General features: G+C 42.2%; 4 non-coding genes across 4 annotated transcripts; 2 read left to right on the top strand and 2 right to left on the bottom strand.

Moving 5' to 3' along the window:
* Positions 1-8,515: 8,515 nt before the first annotated feature.
* Positions 8,516-8,657, top strand: LOC138236879 (U4 spliceosomal RNA). Its single transcript, XR_011188859.1, has one exon. It is a non-coding gene; the product is annotated as a U4 spliceosomal RNA (small nuclear RNA).
* Positions 8,658-15,097: 6,440 nt separating this feature from the next.
* trnan-guu (transfer RNA asparagine (anticodon GUU)) lies at positions 15,098-15,171 on the bottom strand. The gene has a single exon. It is a non-coding gene; the product is annotated as a tRNA-Asn (tRNA).
* A 1,126-nt stretch (positions 15,172-16,297) lies between these two features.
* Positions 16,298-16,370, top strand: trnar-ucg (transfer RNA arginine (anticodon UCG)). Its single transcript has one exon. It is a non-coding gene; the product is annotated as a tRNA-Arg (tRNA).
* A 1,546-nt stretch (positions 16,371-17,916) lies between these two features.
* trnas-uga (transfer RNA serine (anticodon UGA)) lies at positions 17,917-17,998 on the bottom strand. Its single transcript has one exon. It is a non-coding gene; the product is annotated as a tRNA-Ser (tRNA).
* Between the last annotated feature and the right edge of the window lie 3,455 nt (positions 17,999-21,453).

The following is a 21,453-nucleotide window of genomic DNA, read 5'->3' as shown; positions in this document are numbered from 1 at the left end:
AGCCCTTCGCCGGGGACGGCGATTTAAGCGGGGGAGAGTGTAACGCTTACGGCCGACAGGCGCTGTGTAAGAGCCGGCGTACCAGAGCGGGTGACGTCACCGCCCTTCCCTGTGATAGCAGGACCACAGCTACTGGGCTGTGGTGAGATCTCTCTTTGGCTCACGGGGCTAGGTCGCTGCAGAGAGACGCGGAAGTCCCGGGTTCGAGCCTCCAGTCGGGATGGGGCCGACCAGATGCGGCAAGGGCGCCCGCCTGAGCCCCCGTTGCGTTACAATACTCTCCAAGATGATATTTGCACTTTCTGGAGAGGCGATTTTCTCCACTTCAGTAGCCCGATTTCGTCGATTGCGTGGAGAGGGCTGTAGAATGTGGCGCCGTCTTTCCTGCTCCGTCCATGACAGGCGTGCTGGTCTCTGGAGAGAGAGCATGGTCCATCAGCGCATCCCAATAAAGGCACTGGAAGCAGCTGAATCGCATTGGTGAAGCTCAGCGCTGGGCCGCTGGGCACATCTGACCACAGTTTCCGTAGTGTAGTGGTTATCACGTTTGCCTCACACGCGAAAGATCCCCGGATTGAAACCGGGAGGAAACAGACCAGACTTCTTCTGTCGCCACGCACAAAAGGGGATTGGGGATTCGCCTAGTGCTGTGATCGAACAGACCCACTCACCTCTTAGTGTGGCGGGATCTGCACAGTGCATGTCGCAGCGCATCCTGCTTTCACTTCAATGCGCGTCCTGATGTACCCCGGTCTCCCGCGTGACAGGTGGGGACAGGTGACAGGTCCACGTGACAGGTCCTATACTAACGAGGAAGACATCGCTCTCTCCGACCCCCGGCATCGTGTCCTGACCCACCGTGCTGGAAGCCGACTCGTGCTGTGATTCCTTTACGGAGCAGAAATGACAACCGAGGAGCCGAGAGATCATTTCAGCATTTCGCGTCTGAACGGAAAACACAAACGACCAACTCGGAATGATTTGCCTTTGACGCTTATCAAAGCGTTCTTTGTGCATCGAACAGACCCACTCACCTCTTAGTGTGGCGGGATCTGCACAGTGCATGTCGCAGCGCTCCCTGCTTTCACTTCAATGTGCTTCCTGATGTTGAGTCGTGTGCCGTGCGGAGGCTCTGAAAGCGAGAGCAATGAAAAGGTGCACGACACTGTGAAATAAACATTAATAAACGCATATATAACGTCGAAAACACATCTAACACTAGGAGTATACAGCACTCTGCACAGTGTACGAAGTAAATTATTTTCGCAGTAATTAATTATATTTACTATATTTATTATACACGTGTAAATTAATTACTGCGAAAATAATTTACTTCGTACACTGTGCAGAGTGCCGTATACTCCTAGTGTTAGATGTGTTTTCGACGTTATATATGCATTTATTAATGTCGTCGATTTTACGGTTGCAATTCGACGTTGATTATACGTCGAGGCGACGTATATATACGTATAACCTTATTTTCGCCGTGAATATACGTATATTCGACGAATCAATGCCCACAGCTTGGCATACAAGGGTTTTGCGGAGGGGTCTTGCCACCTGCCTGAAAAAAAAAACAGTAAAATGTTTGAGTGCCTATAGAGTTTCTATTTTTATTTTCTTGAGAAAAGTTGATACCATTTCCTGGAAACCCCGTCTCCCATCAGTGCGCGGTGCCCGGGGAAAAATCTGTAGGGGGGCGTCTGAAATTCTGAGCGGGGGTGATATTTCGGTTGAAACGGAGCTGTACGGTGCAGCTACCCAAATGAAATCTCGCAGCTATGCCATTGATTAGTGCTTCATGATAGAAGATATCGACTAGCAATCTGGTATTTGCGATGAAGTTCAGTTTCACATTTTTCGTCACTCTCACTGGAGAGTATTGCCTGGAGCGAAAAGTACCATAAGCGTTCATTTTTGCAGCTACATGGACGTTCTGAATCGTTAAGAAAAAATGTTGTAAAACCAACAGAAAGCACAGACTGCTATAACTAGTCCTAGTTATATAACGATTTTAAGTATAATGATAAACTACTGCAAGGAATCGGTCCACCTGAGCAAACAGGATCGTAATGTTGACACTCAATAACGACACTGATATGTGCAGTTCCTGGACGGATAGCCCTCCTGCCCATCAAACAGACTGAGTGACTGTTCGTGTCATTTAGTGTTGTCTGACCATTGACAAAGTACAACTATTTTTTTAGGGCGCAAATTAAGTTAGGTAAATCTTTTTGCCCAAAACTGAAGGGGCGACATTCCCCCCTCCCCCCGTGATGCCAGGCCTGTCCCCATCCTATTCCATAATGTCATTATATATAATACCATACAACAGTGACCGATCCTTACTAACTACATGCGTTAAAATTGCACATCAGCTCATAGCAGGGGGCACATAGCCGCGATGTATTTTCAATGTTATATTTCAACCATAATATCGACAACATTAATAAACGCATACGTTGAGAAAATATCGAACCCAGCATATTTTCCGCTTATATACCACAATGCATTGCTAGTATTCGTTGGTCACCATTTTGGACACGTTTTTCAAATGTAGAAGTATATCCGCAAATATCTCAGCAATCCTCTTTTGACGAGTAAGTATGAACAATAATAATACTATCTGAATACATACAGATCTTTCTTAATATTATTTTGATTAAAATAGTACGTGAATAAGCAAAAAATGGCACATAAAATAGTGTGAATGGGGAAGATGACACAAAATCGTTTTGCCGTTTCTCTATTCTTATTCTATGTTGTACTTTCAAACTTTGGGTACTCTTTAATTAGGACAGACTTTATTGCTCAACTGCTATGATGCAAGCTAAATTTTATACATTTATTTCAGTTTTGAGCTTAGTAAACCGTTCATTTTTTAGATTATACTAAAGAAGATATTAATCATCATTTATTTGGGAAGTAATATTATATAATTTTCTCCTAGCTGCGGTGCTGAAGTCCCACCCTACATCAACAGAAAAAGAAATAAAGGAGCATGCAATGTGTTACTTGAAGAATGCATATGCAAGGCAGGGGGCCAGGAGATCTGGACACTGAAAATAATAGGTTTTTGGTTCTAACTGTTAGGACAATTAGACAGGGTTTGCAAATAGTGGACAAAAATCATCTTAACTTCCATTGTAATATTTTTTTTTCTTGGAAATATAGAAGTTGTACATTTTAAAATGTATATTTGAATCAAAATGTGGTTTTGAGTTAGTGTGTTAATGTAATTAGTTTTGTGTTTGTCATTACTATACTGTATATTGCCATGTTACCAGAATTTGTAGCTGAAGTTCAAGACTAGTTGTGTTTTTTATGATTATTGCCCATATGTTGATTGTTGATTGATTGTATACAATGTATAATTTGAAATACATGTTTCAGGTGTGAATGTGTATTTTCAGAATACATTTCTAAATCTAATCATTGGCTTGGTTTACTTGTTTCTACACCTATAAAACCTATCTTTGATGTATAATAGACCTCTACCCATATACGTATAATAGACCTCTAACCATATACGTATAATAGACCTCTAAAGTTATCCGTATAATAGACCTCTAACCATATACGTATAACAGACCTCTAACCATATACGTATAATAGACCTCTAAAGTTATCCGGAACTCCAACCATATATGTATAATAGTCCTCTAAATTTATCCGTATAATAGAACTCCAACCATTTATGTATAATGAACGTCTAAACATAGACGTATAATTGACGTATAACTTTAGACGTATATTAGAATTTCATTCTAGACGAATTGTAGACCACATTTAGACGTCTAAGGTATGCGTTTAATAGACGTATATTATACGTCTTTTGCCCACTGGGTGGGCTCCAGATGCACATGGAAGAAATCAAGTGTTTCATCCGAGCTGTTTCAAAGACTGCCCAAGAGCTTTCCTTTCACAGAGGCGCAACGATTAATGATGGGGGTGCACCCTTCAATGCGCCTTACGACTCTAGGGAGTGATTGAGACGATTCGTAGCGTGTGCTCATTTCTCTCTATTCCCCGTGTTGCAGTGGTAGGAAGACGTAAATTACTGCTTCGACACGTAACGGCATTATAATCAAGTGCAGGAGCTGAGGGCTTTAGTTTAGTTTCGTTTTCCATGGCGTTCGTAAGCGCGCAAATCAAAGGCAAGTCCTGCGTCTAACACGAACGTAAATGCTTTTGAAAGTGCAGTGTGGTGCAGCTTGTAAAATCCTTGTCCACATTTGTGGTTTGTTGATGTTTGTTCTGTCTGACAACGTTGCATTTTGACATCCGGACGGGGGGACTTTATCATTTGAACGTGAAGCCAGCCTTAAACCCTCTGAGGCGTGTCTGTCTGCCGGCACGTATCTTGTGAAAGGTATTTTTTTTTTAACGGAGAGCAACTTTAAAAAGGTTTCCGCAGCCACCTCGCAGTCCGTGTTTGATTATAGGAGGAATGCGGCGGCGGCGGCGGGCTCGCTTTTGTCGTGCTCGAGTGGTTAAGGCGATGGGCTCGAAATGCGTTGGGGCTTCCCCGCGCAGGGTCGAAACCTGCCGACTCCGGCGTCTGCCGCACGTTACCTTGTGCCTGCGAGGCAGAGGCTAAGTGCCGCTTCTCCTTTCCTGGTACTATAAGAACGCTAAATCGCTTGGCCCTGCTGCCATGGAAATACATTCTTCAGATAACCACACATTTTGCGTTCGCACCTCTGGTGCTCTACTTATGCCTTTGAAAACCTAATGAATACAGCTGAAAGAACCGACACAATATGTAGGTGCTCGTAAAGCACGCAGTAAAGAACTGTTAACAGCAAGGGTTTCAGTGGGTTAACTGAGGAGAAGGCGTGATCGCTAATTGTTGACTTTTTATTTGGTGTTAGAAACACTCTTACTGTGCATGACGTGCAACAAATGTAGCCACAGAAATTGCATCACGCTTTCATGTATGCTATTGCAGACACCAACGTTGCCTAGATAGAAAACCGAAATAGCCGTGGGTTTGCTTGCTGGTCTGAAGGATCTCTCTTCGAATCTCTGTCATTTGTCAATGGAAGTAAAAGGCGCTGAAATCTCATACGTTCAGAATCAAACCCGCAGCTGTTGTTCGACTTTATTTCTTGACTAATTACAACTCAGTGTCGCATGAGCAGTTACGTAAATGGTATATTTGAACACAAATGCCGTTCTTCAATTAAAACTAACAGTACATTGTCAGGGACATTCAGTTCTATACAAACAAGAGACAGACAAGAGAATATTTCTACCGTTCATGTGGACTACGTGTTGACTTACTGATCGGAATAATTGAAAAGTTCGGGTTCATAGCCGATGCAGTGCGTGCTAATTAGAACAGCAAAGCTGAGCTCTCAGCACCGTACTGAGCCCAGGTGTTTTTCTAAAGCTTTCAGGTGCAGTTCCTTTACATGAAGGGAATCTCTTACTGGGTACTCTTACATTGCAGTAAGTAGCACAGACTACTTAGGGAGTAGCCCGATGCGTTTAAAAACAACCCGAGCCAGGCAGGAGTCGAACTTACAATCTCCTGATCCGTAGTCAGACACGTTATCCAGTGTGATACTGCAGGACTGTAACCCAGTGAGATCAGCACTGCAACTAGTAAAATATTACCCCCAGTCCATTCTTTTCCAAAAGTGAGAAACACCTGTTTTCTACATTTTGTCTGTTTTAAAACCATATCTCTTTAAACCAAACCAAGAGTCTGTCTTTTGCACTGATATTCTGATTCATTTCGATTTCAAAGAAAAAAAAAACATTATCTTCCAAAGCATCATAAAATTGTCCCTTCCTCCAGACTCTACGTCTCTCTTGTAGTAGTACAGCAGACCTTTCCAGGTGAGCAGATCACAGAGTCCGAAATGAGCTTCCTCCATCAAGCAAAGTACCTGAACATGACTCTGTCATCATAAAAGCGCCCCTGTAATAAAGAAATTAAATCCGAAATCAAGAGGGCAGCACAGTGGGCAAAAGACGTATAATATTCGTCTATTAAACGCATACCTTAGACGTCTAAATGTTGTCTGCAATTTGTCTAGAATCTCTGCACAGTGTTCGAAGTAAATTATTTTCGCAGTAATAAATTTACACGTGTATAATAAATATAGTAAATATAATAAATTTATTACTGCGAAAATAATTTACTTCGAACACTGTGCAGAGTGCCGTATACTCCTAGTTGCGGCACACACGATACATACAGTAAAAAGCCTCAGGCACTGTGTTAGATGTGTTTTCGATGTTATATATGCGTTTATTCATGTCGTCGATTTTATGGTTGCAATTCGACGTTGATTATACGTCGAGGCGACGTATATATACGTATAGCCGTATTTTCGCTGTAAATATACGTATATTCGACGAATCAATGCCCACTGGGAAGGCGCATTGAAGGGTGCACCCCCATCATTAATCGTTGCGCCTCTGTGAAAGGAAAGCTCTTGAGCAGTCTTTGAAACAGCTCGGATGAAACACTTGATTGCTTCCATGTGCATCTGGAGCCCATTTCTTATTTTCACTTCACGCCGCCCAAAGCATTTCTAAAACAGGAGATTCGCATTTGGGAATGCGCCCTGCCCTACAAATAAAACAGGTCTGCGGGTCTGAAAGCTGCTCCACGGAAAACAGTTCTGTTGCGCTTTTGATCAAAGGGAGATTCGCTGTTCTTACTTTTTGATGACATAACACCCAAAGGGGCTTCTTTGGAGCTGGATTCCAACCAGCATCCTAAAGTTTCTTGGCGGTATCCTTTACAGTACTCTGTTCGGTCGATAAGGGACAGAAGGGGGCAGCTTTCCTCACACATACAGTGCAATGTACTGTAGTGTTCCCCTTCATTGAATTCGCAGTTCTGCATCAGACATCTAACTCGTTTCCTTAGCTTGGATTTAAGCCACGAAGCAGGCTTCTACTGTATAAATGTCTAGAGGAATCACAAACTATTTGAGAGGCCACCATCCCAGGGGGAACTTACAAAGTCTATCCCTATGCACCTAGCGCAGTCTCTCAAGAGACTGTCAAAAATCGCTTTCTCCGTTTGCGTTGCAAGTAAGTGGAAACGCGGTCTCAACCCAGAGCCACTTGGCAGCAGTGGCACGTAAATACTGTTACTGTCACTGCTCGATACCGACGTTAGCCTACTATACCATGTTCAGCCACCGCTAGAAAATGTACAGCTCTAGATCTGGAGCAAACAACAGGAGGGCCAACGTCACACGTCAGACATGGAAACCGACGAGGATGGGATTCAAACCCATGCGTGCAGAGCACAATGGATTAGCAGTCCATCGCCTTGACCACTCGGCCACTTCGTCAACAAAACTGGGTTGTCCCAACTGGGTTGGCACACTCCAGATGATCTTTTTCTTTTTTTTCCCTTGTACTCAAGGGTCATTTTCCTGTTCCACATGCGATTTCAACATTTTCCTTGGGAGATGTCAAGCCAGCAAGCCACTGCTGTAGTTCAGTGGCCAGTGTGGAGTTCAGTGGCCCTGTTGTACACAGAAAGCACATTGAGCTCCTTGCACATGAAAAGTTCCAGATAAAAGCCATTTGTCATCCTTTCTCTTGGTGTCGATGTTGCTATTGTATGTAAAGGTGGCAACTTGCTCAGCGAGCAGGCGGAGCACACACCGAATGCAGATGTGTCTGAGTGGTGTGTCCAAGTGGCTGCAAAAGGACAGCACTCCCGGGGCTGTTTCAATGTAACAGATTTACTCCAGGGAAAGGCAGCATTGAGAGTAGCTCAAGCTTTCAGCACTCGTATCGGACTGCGTGTATGCAGACACCGCTCAGAATCCCCTGTAAGATTCTCCCTCAATTCCGTTTTGCAGTGCTTTAGCTCTTTCAGAAGGCTTCGCTTTGCTAGTCACAATCCAAGGCTTGTGACAGCATTTGAAAATATTCACCACTGCGTTGGCTGGGAATCAAACCTGGGTCAACTGCATGGAAGGCAGCTATGCTCACCACTATACCACCAACGCTCAAATGAGTTGCATGGCCAGATGGACTGTTTCCTCCAGCGGTATAGTATTGCAGTGAGACAGCAAGATGCCTGCAAGACTATGTCACGCTAAACGCCACAGATTGTGTTTGTCCGTTCGTGTCAGTCGTCCTGCAGTCACGGGAAGTGGGACACAAACATGCTGCAATGCTTTCAAGACGTTAGGATTTGTTTGTGCAACATCCGAGAAGAGTACTTGTGGCTTGAATGTGAACTGTACGTGCCCGCCCCCTTTCCACTGTAGTGCATGAGTTCCTCCCGGCATGCCCTTCGTCATTGTTCTGTCATCTTGTATTTAAAGGGTTGTATTTCTGGTGCTGAAAATAAGCAACTGTTTTCTCACAACGGCCTTTGTTCCCGACGGAGCCCTTGTCTGTCATGAAATTCTTCAAAACCTCAAGCTAGAAGAAGAAGACGACAAATATGAAGCGTTACAGCAACGACATGCCATGAGACGATCGATAACAATTTTCATAGGATCCCTGCGGTTGCCTGGCAACCGTCAGCTTTGCGCAGTGGCAGTATCGTAGCCTGTGAGGTTTAGCCGAGGCGCGATTATTGCTAGTTGAAAACGTTTCCCAATACCCTGCTTCCGCCGGTTTGCAATACAATCGGCGAAAGCAATGTTTGACAGTCTCGTCAGAGACTGAGCAAGGTGTTTAAAGACAGATTTGGTCATGGTGACATCATGGTAGAAAGAAACGAGCTTGTTACGTCTCAACAGAAACGCTCTTTAGCTCTTTCAGCGTTATGCAGAGAACAGCGTCTGTCGAGATCACTTTTGAGTCAGCGCGAACCGCCGTGTGCTGTCAGTTTGATTTCATATTGCTCGTAGCGGCGCCCGGCTTTTGTCTGTCAAACGTTAGGTTGCGCTTCTTCATGCTGCATCGTCGGCATGAGTGGAGCTTTTTAAACGTCTGTACTTACTGCGCCCCATAAGAAATCGTTTGTCCCCGTTCAAAAGAGATTGTGCGATGTCCTGCAGCGTTCGCAAAGCAAACCTTTGACAGTTTGAAAAGAGGAATTTATTCTGCTTCCTGTGCGTGCAGTAGTTACAAAGTTGAACGCCTTTACACGATCTGCTGCAGTTTTCAGTGGGCGGGCGTTGTCAAATGGCTTGGAAAAACGCACTGTGTTTCGGCTCGGGAAACATCGTGAGCAGTGTCCTGCATGTTTTCTGTGTATAGCTGTCTTTTAACGCATACAGAATTCATTCGAAATCATTGATTTCTCCAATTAACAAGGGTCCCTTAAAGGATGAGTCAAAGTAACGTCTAATCGGATTAGTTTCCTTAGAGCTGGTTCAGAGTTTGCTCAAGAGTTTACCTTTCACAGATGCGCAAAGAAGAATGTTGGGGGTGCACGCTTCAAAGCGCCTTACAGCTGTAGGGAGTGATTCGAGACGATTCGTGGCGTGTGCTCGTTCCCATATACCGTACGCCCCGGGGTGCAGTGCTAGGATGACATACAATACCGCTTGGGCACGTAACGGCGTTATATGCAAGTGCGGGACGTGAGGGTTTTCGTTTGTTCGTTTTGTTTTGCTCTGCTTTGCTTTGTTTCGTGGTCAAGAGGCGTAAGGTAAGTCGTAATCCAGGGAGAACACTGGTGGCAAACAGTCCGAGGTGAGAGGCGAGGTCCAAAGTCGAAAAGGCAGAAGGGGAGTCCAATATCCAGAATAAACGAGGTAATGGAAAAACGCCAGGTAGAGCTCTCAAGGAGTAGACTCAATACCGAGCAGCGGGAAGCAGGTAAAGATGGTAAAAATAGCACTGCGTACCGCACGGTGGAGTGTGTGCAGGTGGGTTAACTCGTGCGGCGGCGTTTGTTAATAATCACCCACTGCTGGTGCTGATTAGATCGCTTATGAGTTGGTCTTAACTGCCTGGCGGTCATGACAAGCTCCTCTTTAAGCTGTGGTTTAGTTTTGCATTCATGTGTTTCTAGAGCAGTTATTTATAGGGGTGGGTGGGTCTTTCACAGAGGCTCAGGACAAATCCCCCACATGAAATTTTACTGTGTGCGTTCAGACAGTCACAGGTCAAGAGCCAGGCAGGAGGACAATGGACAGAAGAGCCAACGAACTAAAAATAAAAGAACGAATATGAAAAAGCCACCATCTTTTTCTTTTTGACATTTTCCGACTTTCATGCAAGCCAGGACAAAGTTGCTCGTACAGATGCAGCCATTCAAAGTAAGCGGTACAGACACGTACAGCAGGTAAGATGACACGCGATACCGCGGTGCGTGATTGGTTGACCGACAGGGGCACTCGTGGTCCGTTGGTCTGTCGTAGAAAGACTTACTGTAAACGTCTTTACTGTGCCCGTTGTAGATATTGAATTTTACCACTGAAGGGAAATCTTAGTAGCTGAGCATAAAAAGAATAGGAGCATACTGTAACGCGTGTGAAGGCCATAAACGATATTAATTTTGGAACGTAAACATACAGTATATAGCTGGTCTTGGTACTTTAAAGAAAAAAATACACACCAGTATTCCATTTCTCCCTAAACATTGTAAGCTTCGAAGTCTTTAACTAACGTGATACCGGAGTCAACAAGCATACTTTTAGAATTTGATTAAAAGGGAATATAATATGGAATCGCGTATCTAAAGAATTTAATAACGGTATGATTATATCCGTGTACTGCGGCAGAGCTATGTAGGGCTGTTTCGCCTGCCTGATCATGCGAGCTGTCTTGTAGCCTACTGGTCTAGGTGCGTGACTACCAACTGGCAGGTTGTGTGTTCGAATCCAGCTGCTGCTGGACTTTTCATTTTTATTTATTTATTTTTTAATCGCGTAACATAAACATATTACCGTATGCAAACTGTACTGTATACAGTATGTATATGTATATTTAATGTCTTAACTGTGCCCGTTTAATTGAATTAAAAAAAAATATTTAACACGAACATTAAGCTGTTTACATCTTCCGCCTGAGAACAGTCACCCGTTGCTACCCAACGCAGAATGGTGATTGGCTGACCCCTCTGATTGGAGAAAAAAGACGTGCTGGTGTGCTATACCAGGAAGAGGATTTCTTTCTATTCAAAACGTGTATTTTAAAAGTTTAAGAAGTAAAAACCTTACAGCGTACACAGATTTCTAAACTGATCAGGATCGTTATCTTTGTCTTATGCATAATAATGTTCACCGCTCTGTCCAGCAAATTAATAATAAACTTTATTTTATATAGCTTTTTAAACGAATAAGTAATTAGATTGCTCATAAACCTAATCACTTGCTTTTTCTTTTTATTTAGGCTCAGATTTCAACTATAGATCGTATTATTAATAACCATAATAACAACCAACCAACAAAAACAACCATATAAACATAATACCAACCAAAAACATAGATAACAACCACAATACAAAATCAAATAATCAAACCATTTTACACTCGCAAAGTCCTCCAATTATCATAATCCCGCCCCTTATGCAAAACCAAACCTTCCTCCCATCCCAGTTTATCCTGTTTATCATAAACAAAATCCACCTCAATTTTCAACATAAAACATTACACAAAATCAATACCTCAACACTCCATACTCAACAACGATAATTCACAAACAGCCAGAACATGTAACTACACATTCCCAAACATACCTACTTTCCATAGCCCCGCCCCTTATGCAAAACCAACATCCCTCCCCTGTTCTCTCTTTCCCCTGGCGGTTGTAATTGTTTTTATTTTCAAATAAATTTTAGCAAAGTCATGTATTTTAAAAATCTTAAGATTTTTCTATTTATGTCTTTATTTAGTGGTTTCATTAGTGACAAAGGCTAAACTTTCTTGGAAAAATGTCTTTTATGTAAACCATGTTTGCTATTAATTCATTCAGGGCTAAAATATGTTCATTGTCTTCTAATGAAAGAAGGGTTCCTTTCGCCGTAGTCGGGAGCCTAGCCTTTAACTAGTAAGTACTGTATTTACTGGGTTTTTGAGGGGGTGTCTTTCGCTGGAAATCTCGCCTCTTACTTTGAAAATACCCGTGAAACCGGTTCAATTCGTCACAGCCAGCACTCCTGCAGAGAGTTGGGTTGTACAGTACTTGCAGTGTATACAGTACACGCGTTATGCTCTTCGTTAATGTCTGTGAAGTTTTATTTAATCTCTGAGCCATACTGATTCTTCTGGAAGCACACCAGTATTCCACTTTCTCCCTAAACATTTTTAGGATCAGAGTCTTACATGTGGTTATTTCGAAAACGTTTGTACGTGCTCCTTCTTACCATGTTACTGTTTACCGTTACTGACCATATTAAGTTTAAGTGCCTGTGGGCACTTTTCCTGTCCGTGGGGGGTGGACCGTCTTTCATTAGAAGGTTAGTCTGTTCTACTCTGAGAATGTAGAGGGGGTGGGAAGTGCCCGCGGTCATTTAATTAGTATTAAAATCTTAGTTATCTTTCTAGTTCACAGGTTTGCATGCATAATTTAATTTTGAAAGCCACTGAGACATCAGGTACTACTGTTGTATTTATGAAAAAGAAACAAAACAAAAAACATACTAACAACTGTGCCATCCTACTCCTTAGTTAATACATTTTATTATTCATAAACAGTTAACATTGTTAGCAAAATATTTTGAATTATATTTAACCCTATTTTTTCTTTAGTTTTGTATTTAACTTATTATATGATAGTCAGACTTAATGTATATTAATGTATATTTGAACAATGAAAATATATTTTTACAAGATTTTACATTAAGCACTTAAAATTAATATGGTTAATAATAGTAAACTGTAACATGCTGTAACAAGATCGGTTAAACTTCGAAGAAAATCCTTTCAGAGAAAATGTTTCAGGTGTGAAGAACAAACCTGTTCCCACACACCCTGCCCCCACTACCATTAGAATATACACAAACATTTTAGCGTTTCATTCTGAGCAGAAGACCCTCACACCTGAAGAGTGCTGGCTGTGACGAATTAAACCGGTTTTACAGGTTTCAATCACAGATTGGGACTCAGTAAAGTAACACACAGCGCCACTGGATTTGATAATACTGTACCTAACCAAAATCCGCAATATGGAAACAGAACCTGTGTAATTGTTGATAGATGATGTACTCATAACATTTTTTCAAGACGAACTACAACATTTAAAAAATGACTTGTATGTACTTGATATCTCTAATCAATCCACGGGTTCCAGCACAAAACGAAACTAAAACGCATACCGTTTCGCGCTTCTTATTAGTTGCTCAAAAGTAATTTGACCGTATGAAATGCATAATATAAACCTAGAAACATATACGTGAGCAGTACTTAAGCACTGTAGTATCGGTGTTAAGACATACCTCTCAAATACTGTAAATCAAGTTAAAAATATCTCAAGACCGATTCTGGTCGTAATGAAACCATGTTTCGTGTATGTTTTCTTTTTCATCTTGAAATAACTCATTTCTAAATACCTTTTTCACTGTTAACATCTTGTAGCAACTTTGCGACAAAATATACACTCTGACAGTTCATCCTGCTACCAACATTAAATAAAACAAATCTTAAGATTTCTATATTTATGTCTTTATTTAGTGGTTTCATTCGAAGCTTACAATGTTTAGGGAGAAATGGAATACTGGTGTGTATTTTTTTCTTTAAAGTACCGAGACCAGCCATATACTGTATGTTTATGTTAAGATTTCCCTTCAGTGGTAAAATTAGATATGAATATTCAATACTTAAACGGGCACAGTTAAGACATTAAATATACATATACATATTGTATACAGTACAGTTTGCATACGGTAATATGTTTATGTTACGCGATTAAAAAATAAATAAATAAAACTGGAAGGTCCAGCAGCAGCTGGATTTGAACACACAACCTGCCAGTTGGTAGTCACGCACCCAGACCAGGAGGCTACAAGACAGCTCGCATGATCAGGCAGGCGAAACAGCCCTACACAGTTCTGCCGCAGTACACGGATATAATCATACCGTTATTAAATTCTTGAGATACGCGATTCCATATTATATTCCCTTTTAATCAAATTCTAAAAGTATGCTTGTTGACGTATCCGGTATCACGTTAGTTAAAGACTTCGAAGCTTACAATGTTTAGGGAGAAATGGAATACCGGTGTGTATTTTTCCTTGTGATATTTTAAGCTCTAGTTGAATGATAGGTGTCGCATTTTAAATCATTCTCGTAGTAGAAATTATGAAACGCCCTGTTAAAAGCAAGGAAGTTTTTATGCCCCGTTGAAGTAAAACAAAATGCCTGACAAAGTATGGCTTGGACAGATTCCAAGTGCTTGTACAAATGTGCTAAAGAAATTATACTTTGAGTATACAGCTTGTCCAAAGTCATCCATTATTAATACTATTAGTAATATCTTCAGTAAAGGCTTTGATGCATAAATATTTCTGATAAAGGTAGGTTGTGTACTTTTGTCCAACTGAGCAATCTTGCTTTCATAAAATATACCAACATTTGAATGACTGATGATTAACATGCTGTGATACACAGTTCAAAATTAAAGGCTCGAATGCTGTACATGAGAGGTTAAGCTCCCCCTGGCGGTTTTACAAGGCGACGCCGGATAGCTAGTCACGTGACACACGTGATACCGCGTGATACCCCGGTGGGCGTGTCGCGGTATGCCGTGAAATACCTCACCCATTTTGAATGGCTACATCTGTAGCTACTTGTGGATTCAAATACTTTATCGAGTGCTTTGATGAGTTTTTGCAATTTGATTGTCGTCCTGTCAGCCTGTTTCTGTTTTTTTTTTCAATCTAGTGATGGAAAGTAAGAGGGAAATGATGGAGCAATCCATAACCGCTCCGGAAAAATGGCAGAAAGAAATGGCCCGTCACTAAGGACATTTGTGAAGCAGAGGAGTGACATCACCACAAAGTGACTTATTCTGCTGATCGTTTTGGTGAATAATGATTGAGGCGCGTTAAGAGAAAGGTAGCTGCGTCAGCATGCTTAGGCTGCAAAGGATCAAACAAAGGTTTACTCCATGCTGAAAAGAGAAGAAAAGAAGCACAACGTTTCGACTGTGGAGCCTTCTGCGCCATCTTCTTTAGCGGTGATGATGTTTACATTGGAAAAACTGAGACATGCGTCTCTGGGTGGGCTTGAACCACCAACCTTTCGGTTAACAGCCGAACGCGCTAACCGATTGCGCCACAGAGACTGACGGCCGCTTGTGCTCCCTACATTTGCAGGTTTATGGTCAAAGAAAACAATCACTTGCGCTTCTTGCAGCCGGCAATCTTTTTCCACTGACAACCAAGAAATGGATTTCATCTTTCACAAGCTGTATGGATTTCTTCAAAAACAAGTTATTCCAGAAAGGAAATGAATTCTTGCATTAAACTGAACCAAGCTGTACATGTTTGTCTGAAATGAGACATTCGGCACAACAAGACACGGAGAGAGGCACCACTGGTATTCAGACCCACGATCGCCTGCTTACTAGGCGGGCACTTTAAGCCACTAGGGAGCACCGCACTTTTACAGACACTTGGACACATCTGCGTTCGGTGTGCACTTAACATGCTCTCTGAGCCCGTTGCCTCCGTCCCATTTAATAGCAGAACTGACGCCAAGAGAAATGATGAGAAATGGCATTTATCGGGCACTTTTCATGTCCAAGCTGTGCATTCTTTGGCAACACCATTTTTTCTTTTGTTTAATTTCTATACTTATTGATAGAATAAAAACGATATGTCATGTACTGTAAGGGAAATGTCTCTTTTTTTTAATGGGGAAAGCTAGCACCAGCAAATGTTGTGTTTAGAAGAAGTGATTTAACATGACACGTGACCTAATTTACCGGAGCAAAAGCTCACCCAGCAAGCCCTGCTTTACTTCTACAGGAGAGAAGTACGGTAGAGTCTGCAAGATGTTCAGCTGGGTAGCTACGTCAGCATGCCTCGGCTGCAAAGGAACAAGCAATGGGTTTATTGCATGCTGAAAAGAGAAGAACGGAAACAGCGTTTCGACTGTGAGGTCTTCTCACACCTGTAAAAGGCTCCATGGTTTTCTTTCTTCTCTTTTCAACATGGAATACACCTATTGTCTGCAAGATGTGACAATTTCATGGTGTTTTGGAAGAAAACCTTTTTTCTTTGAATTCAAAATCAATCGGAATTTCAGCACGACACATCAACACTTTTTCTGTTTTAAGGAGATGATATTTTAAACCTGATAAAAATAGTAGGAAACACAAGTTTCTTGCTGTGAAAATTTAGATGGGGAAGTGTACTACTAGTAGCAGTGTAGAGCTCTCTGTGGTGGAGTGCAAGCGCATGTTCTATGGGCCAGTGGCGTAATGGATAACGCGTCTGACTTCGGATCAGAAGATTGTAGGTTCGAGTCCTGCCTGGCTCGTGAGGCTTTTAAACCTCTCAGGTTCCTCGGTAACAGGTTGCCGTCATGTATATGAACTATAGAAAAGCATTTGCCACAACCCGTAAATTAGCACGCAAGTGCGGGCTAGTGAACACAGAACTGTATGGAGATCATCTCCAGCTCCGAGCTCAATTGCAATGAAAAAACATGCAGAGCAGCTGAATTTGTGCTCGGTAGGGTGGGGAGGACTCAGCATTGCTATTGTTCTAATTGGCATGAACTGCAGGGGATCTGAATCAGAACATGTCAGTTAGTTCGATCATTGCGTCAATATGTAGGGCACGTTAATACAGAATTATTACTTTGTCTGTCTCGTCTTTGTATATAGCTGAATGTCCCTGACAATTTCATGTTAGTTTTTAAGAACGACATTGGTGCTAATATATACATATATAGCATATAAGGAACACGTAAAAGTTTAGTCCATGCTAAAAAGATAAGAAAACCGCCACAACGTTTCATCTTGGAATAAATCTTTACTTGTTGTTTTGCAGCCTACCCATTCTGACCTAACTCCTCCCTTGAAATTCCCTAACAGATAAGGGTACGTAACGGCTCATGCGATGCTCAGTTGCAATTTGTCCCAAAACAAACAAGAACAGCAGCTGAGGGTTTGAGTTTGAACATGCACTGTATTAAAGCAGCTTTTATTTCCATTGATAAATGCTAGATATTCCTACAGAGATTCTCCAGGTGAGTACGCGATTCCTGTTTCTGTTTCTATTTCTGTTTCATATATAAATATATACAGTATATATATATGTTACATGTGTCTCTGCAATAGTACAAATGTGTTATACACTATCAGGGGCTGCTTTTTTGTGCACCTCATCTACAACAAGGGTTTTTTTTCATTTATGTTTGTGGACCTTCACTATTTGAGGAAGTGAGTTAGATAAGAAAGTTACAGGTATGGTGAGCAATGACTGACAAAGGCACGTACTGCGTATTCCTTACAGAAGTGTAAGCAATTTGTTCTAAAAAACACCGGCTAAAGTCCAACATCGTTAGCAATCTTATTACTTAAACAGAATTAACATCAATAAACTGTAAGGTGCTGGTACATGCGAGTAGATTTGATCTTCTATTAAACAAAAATGCAATTACAGCTCTAAAAAGGTCAACCTAGACTTCTGTAACAGATCTGTTCAGGTCATCGCTGTTCCTCTGACCTTGTGAGTCTTTGGAATTTTAAAAGTGTATTTTGCTTGCCTTTCATGTGGTCTGTGTACAAGTCACTGTGGCGTATGCGGTCCTACACAGCCTTGCTATAGACGTGACGAGCCTCCGCTATGTTGCAATGGAGAACAGGTTCAGTACGGAGCTGCCGAGAAAATTCAGCTGGAAAGCTCGTTGCAGAAAAGCATCGGTATCTGTGTCCAGCGGCAAAGCGTCCTTCGTGGGTGCTGAAGAATCGATTTCACAGGCTGCGGGTCCAGGCGATTTAGAGTGTTAAAGGTCCCAGCGAAAACGAAACGGCGCTGGTCCTTTTACACGCACGCACGCAACCAAATGCAAAGGACGCTGTAGTCGGCAGGATTTGAACCTGCGCGGGGAGACCCCAACAGATTTCAAGTCCGTCACCTTAACCACTCGGCCACGACTACAGCGAGCGCCGTGGCCGCTGCCTTCTTGCTACAATCGAACAGGGAGTGCGAGGCGGCGGCGGCAGCGGAGGCAACTTTTTTCAAGTTCGCTCTCCGTTTAAGAAACCTTTTACGCCATACGTGCAAGCACACACACACACACCTCAGAGGACTTAAGGGTGGCTTCAAGTTGGAATGATAAAGTCTCCCCGTTCGGACATGAAAACAGAACGTTCTTAGACAGAAAGCAATCAACAACGGAGACATGTGGACGACGATTTTAGTCACTGCACTTTGAATAGCATTTTTGCTCCAGTTACAGGAGATGCACCAATGGCCCTTGACCTACGCTCTTACCAATGCCTTGAACATTCAAACAAAACAGCCCTCAAGTCCTGCGGTTTAATATAACGCTGTTACGTGTCGAGGCAGTATTTGACTCTGTCCTACCGTTGAGACACGGGGCGTATATGGAAACGAACACATGCTACGGATCGTCTCTAATCGGTCCCTACAGTTGGAAGGCTCCTTGAAGCGTGCACCCCCATCATTCATCTTTGCGCATCTGTGAAAGGTAGACTCTTGAGCAATGTTTGAGCCAGCTCTAAGGCAACTAGTGCTATTGGATAGAGACCTCTGGAAGATCCTAAGAGTCTCTTAACACCACTTCCAGCAGCAAGCTTAATTGTTCGCTGGAGGTCTCCCACCCAGGTACTGACCAGGCAAAGAATCACCACTACATTGAATGAGGAAGTTAATCCTGAAATCCAATTACATATCTCAAGGTAAGACAAATCCATAAGAACATGTCTTAGTATTACTTCGTTTATCCTATTCCATAATGTCATTATATATAATACCATACAACAGTACGATCCTTACTAACTGCATGCGTTAAAATTGCACATCAGCACATAGCAGGGGGCACATAGCCGCGATGTATTATCAATGTTAAATTTCAACCATAATATCGACAACATTAATAAACGCATACGTTGAGAAAATATCGAACCCAGCATATTTTCCGGTTATATACCACAATGCATTGCTAGTATTCGTTGGTCACCATTTTGGACACGTTTTTCAAATGTAGAAGTATATCCGCAAATATCTCAGCAATCCTCTTTTGACGAGTAAGTATGAACAATAATAATACTATCTGAATACACACAGATCTTTCTTAATATTATTTTGATTAAAATAGTACGTGAATAAGCAAAAAATGGTACATAAAAATAGTGTGAATGGGGAAGATGGCACAAAATCGTTTTGCCATTTCTCTATTCTTATTCTATGTTGTACTTTCAAACTTTAGGTACTCTTTAATTAGGACAGACTTTATTGCTCAACTGCTATGATGCAAGCCAAATTTTATACATTTATTTCAGCTTTGAGCTTTCAGCTTTGTCCAACCTTGAACTCACCGGCCGTGGTTAACACGTGTTGGATTTTAACGGGCTCTGTGTGTTCGATGTACATAAGCCACTGAATGCTGGGTGTAGAAAATCGTTTTTGCTGGTGGTGGTAATTGTCATGGGGTAGCAACGCTATCGTCTCTTCCTGTAAAAACATAAGTCTGAACATGGCCATGCAGACACTAGCGATGGTCACAAACTGAAAGGGGTCGATGCACACAACGCAGGCGGCCCCTGACTCAGTCACGCGTGTCTGTCTGGTCATATTCATGACCTTGTCCCAAAACCTGACACAGCCTTCTCTTAGAATTGCCACATCCAACTGGCAGTAACGTTTCAACTCTCTCTGTAAGTTAAACACACTTCCCTTGCATTCTTCATACCAAACCAAAAACTCGGCTTTCTCCCTCTGCAGCATGTAGTTAACGCCGTAAAGTTCTGGCGGCGGCATCGGGCTGACATAATTTTGGTTTTCTGAAGTGTTCATCAAGTGTGGAAAATGACCCTTACCCCCGGGGAACCCCATGGCGGCCGACAGTTTGCTTAATTTCATAGGTAGAAAGTTTAAAGAATCGATAAATCTGATGTTCAGAGCTTTTACGGTCATACACATTATCTTACCACCCTGATTAATTAGTTCAACGTCCATCTTTTCATCTTACAACTGTCTGATTACTAGGTAATTGTCATATCCCTTGCCATTGTGCGATATGAACGTATGGTTTTTGAAACGTCTATCGATAAATTTACACACAAAATCCTTTAGACAAGTTTCACCATAAAATTCCCAGCTTCGTTTATTGTTAATATGAAGGGCATGGATGTAATTTGGTATGTGTGTCCCCGTTTCTTGCATGCATTCAAAGTCGAAAAAAATGTACTTGTTTGAAATTTTGGGGTTGTCCAAAGGCAGTATGTAGCACAAATGTGTGTCAGGGGTGTCGATCACGTTGTTACAATGCGAGCACAGTTTCTCTTTACATTTGTGACTAGAGAGGTTATAAACCTCACATTTCTCACAAAAGACCCTGCGCTCACACTTACTAACACCCGTCGCTGCATTCCGAAAGTGTCTCGCCAAACATTGAGAGCTACGACAAAAGACCTTACAGGCCGGACAATTCTGAATTTCTGCATCAATTTCGCAACACTGGGGATCTAAACAGGTTTTACAAGTTTTAACACAGGCGTGTGCGTTCTTGTGGCTATACGCCGCATGGTAGTTAGTGCAAAAATATGCCGCCCCCACAAAAGCTTTAAAATTTAAAACCCCATAAAAATGCTCTTCATGCAGTAGAACAAAAAGTATTTTAGAATTAGGTGGTGTGGGCCCCGTTGTAAAATATTTCCAATCACCCTGGTCATGGTACAAAATTTTAATGACCACCTTTAAATGTTTTTCAAAAGCAGTAATGTCTGACAAACTAATTTTCTGATTCTCTGAAAAACCCAACTCTTTGTGCATTCGTTTAGCGCCCTGTAACATTTCCCCATTGGTACAACCTTCATTCAACAAACCGTACACACTCCCAGTGAAACACAGATTACCGCCCGTGTAATGTAAGTCGATAAGGTGCGCTTTTTTCTGAGCAATTACCCAGAACGGATTTAAATCTTCGACGGGCACCCCCCTGCATATTCCTAACTATCGTCACCACTAATCGGAGGCTGTCATCGGTGAGAATTTCTGTGTGGCTCTGTAAGAGGTCTGAGATGTGGCTTAAAAAATCAGCAGCATTTAATTCTCCGGGTTGTCTCCTGCGTGAGAACAAGGGTTTGTTAAAACCACCCGCAGTCAAACGCAGCTGTACAAAATCATTCGCCCCGATGTTTGGAGAAAGTTCATCCAATATTCTCTGGACTGCACCATGCACATGTTTAGTCATTTATCCCGGTGGGTCTTCGCCAGTGCACCATGAAATAGCATTATCAGGTAACGAAATCCAGAGGTTAGATCAGCATCTTCTTTAGAAAAAAACGTCTAAGAGTCTAGCGGCGTAAACCTGGATCAGTTTTGGAAACACTGAATGTACACTTGCTAAAGCGGCTCTTAGATTCTCT

This window comes from Lepisosteus oculatus, unplaced genomic scaffold, assembly GCF_040954835.1.
Source record: "Lepisosteus oculatus isolate fLepOcu1 unplaced genomic scaffold, fLepOcu1.hap2 HAP2_SCAFFOLD_94, whole genome shotgun sequence".
Lineage (NCBI taxonomy): Eukaryota > Metazoa > Chordata > Actinopteri > Semionotiformes > Lepisosteidae > Lepisosteus > Lepisosteus oculatus.
This window is presented reverse-complemented; position numbering and strand designations above follow the sequence as displayed.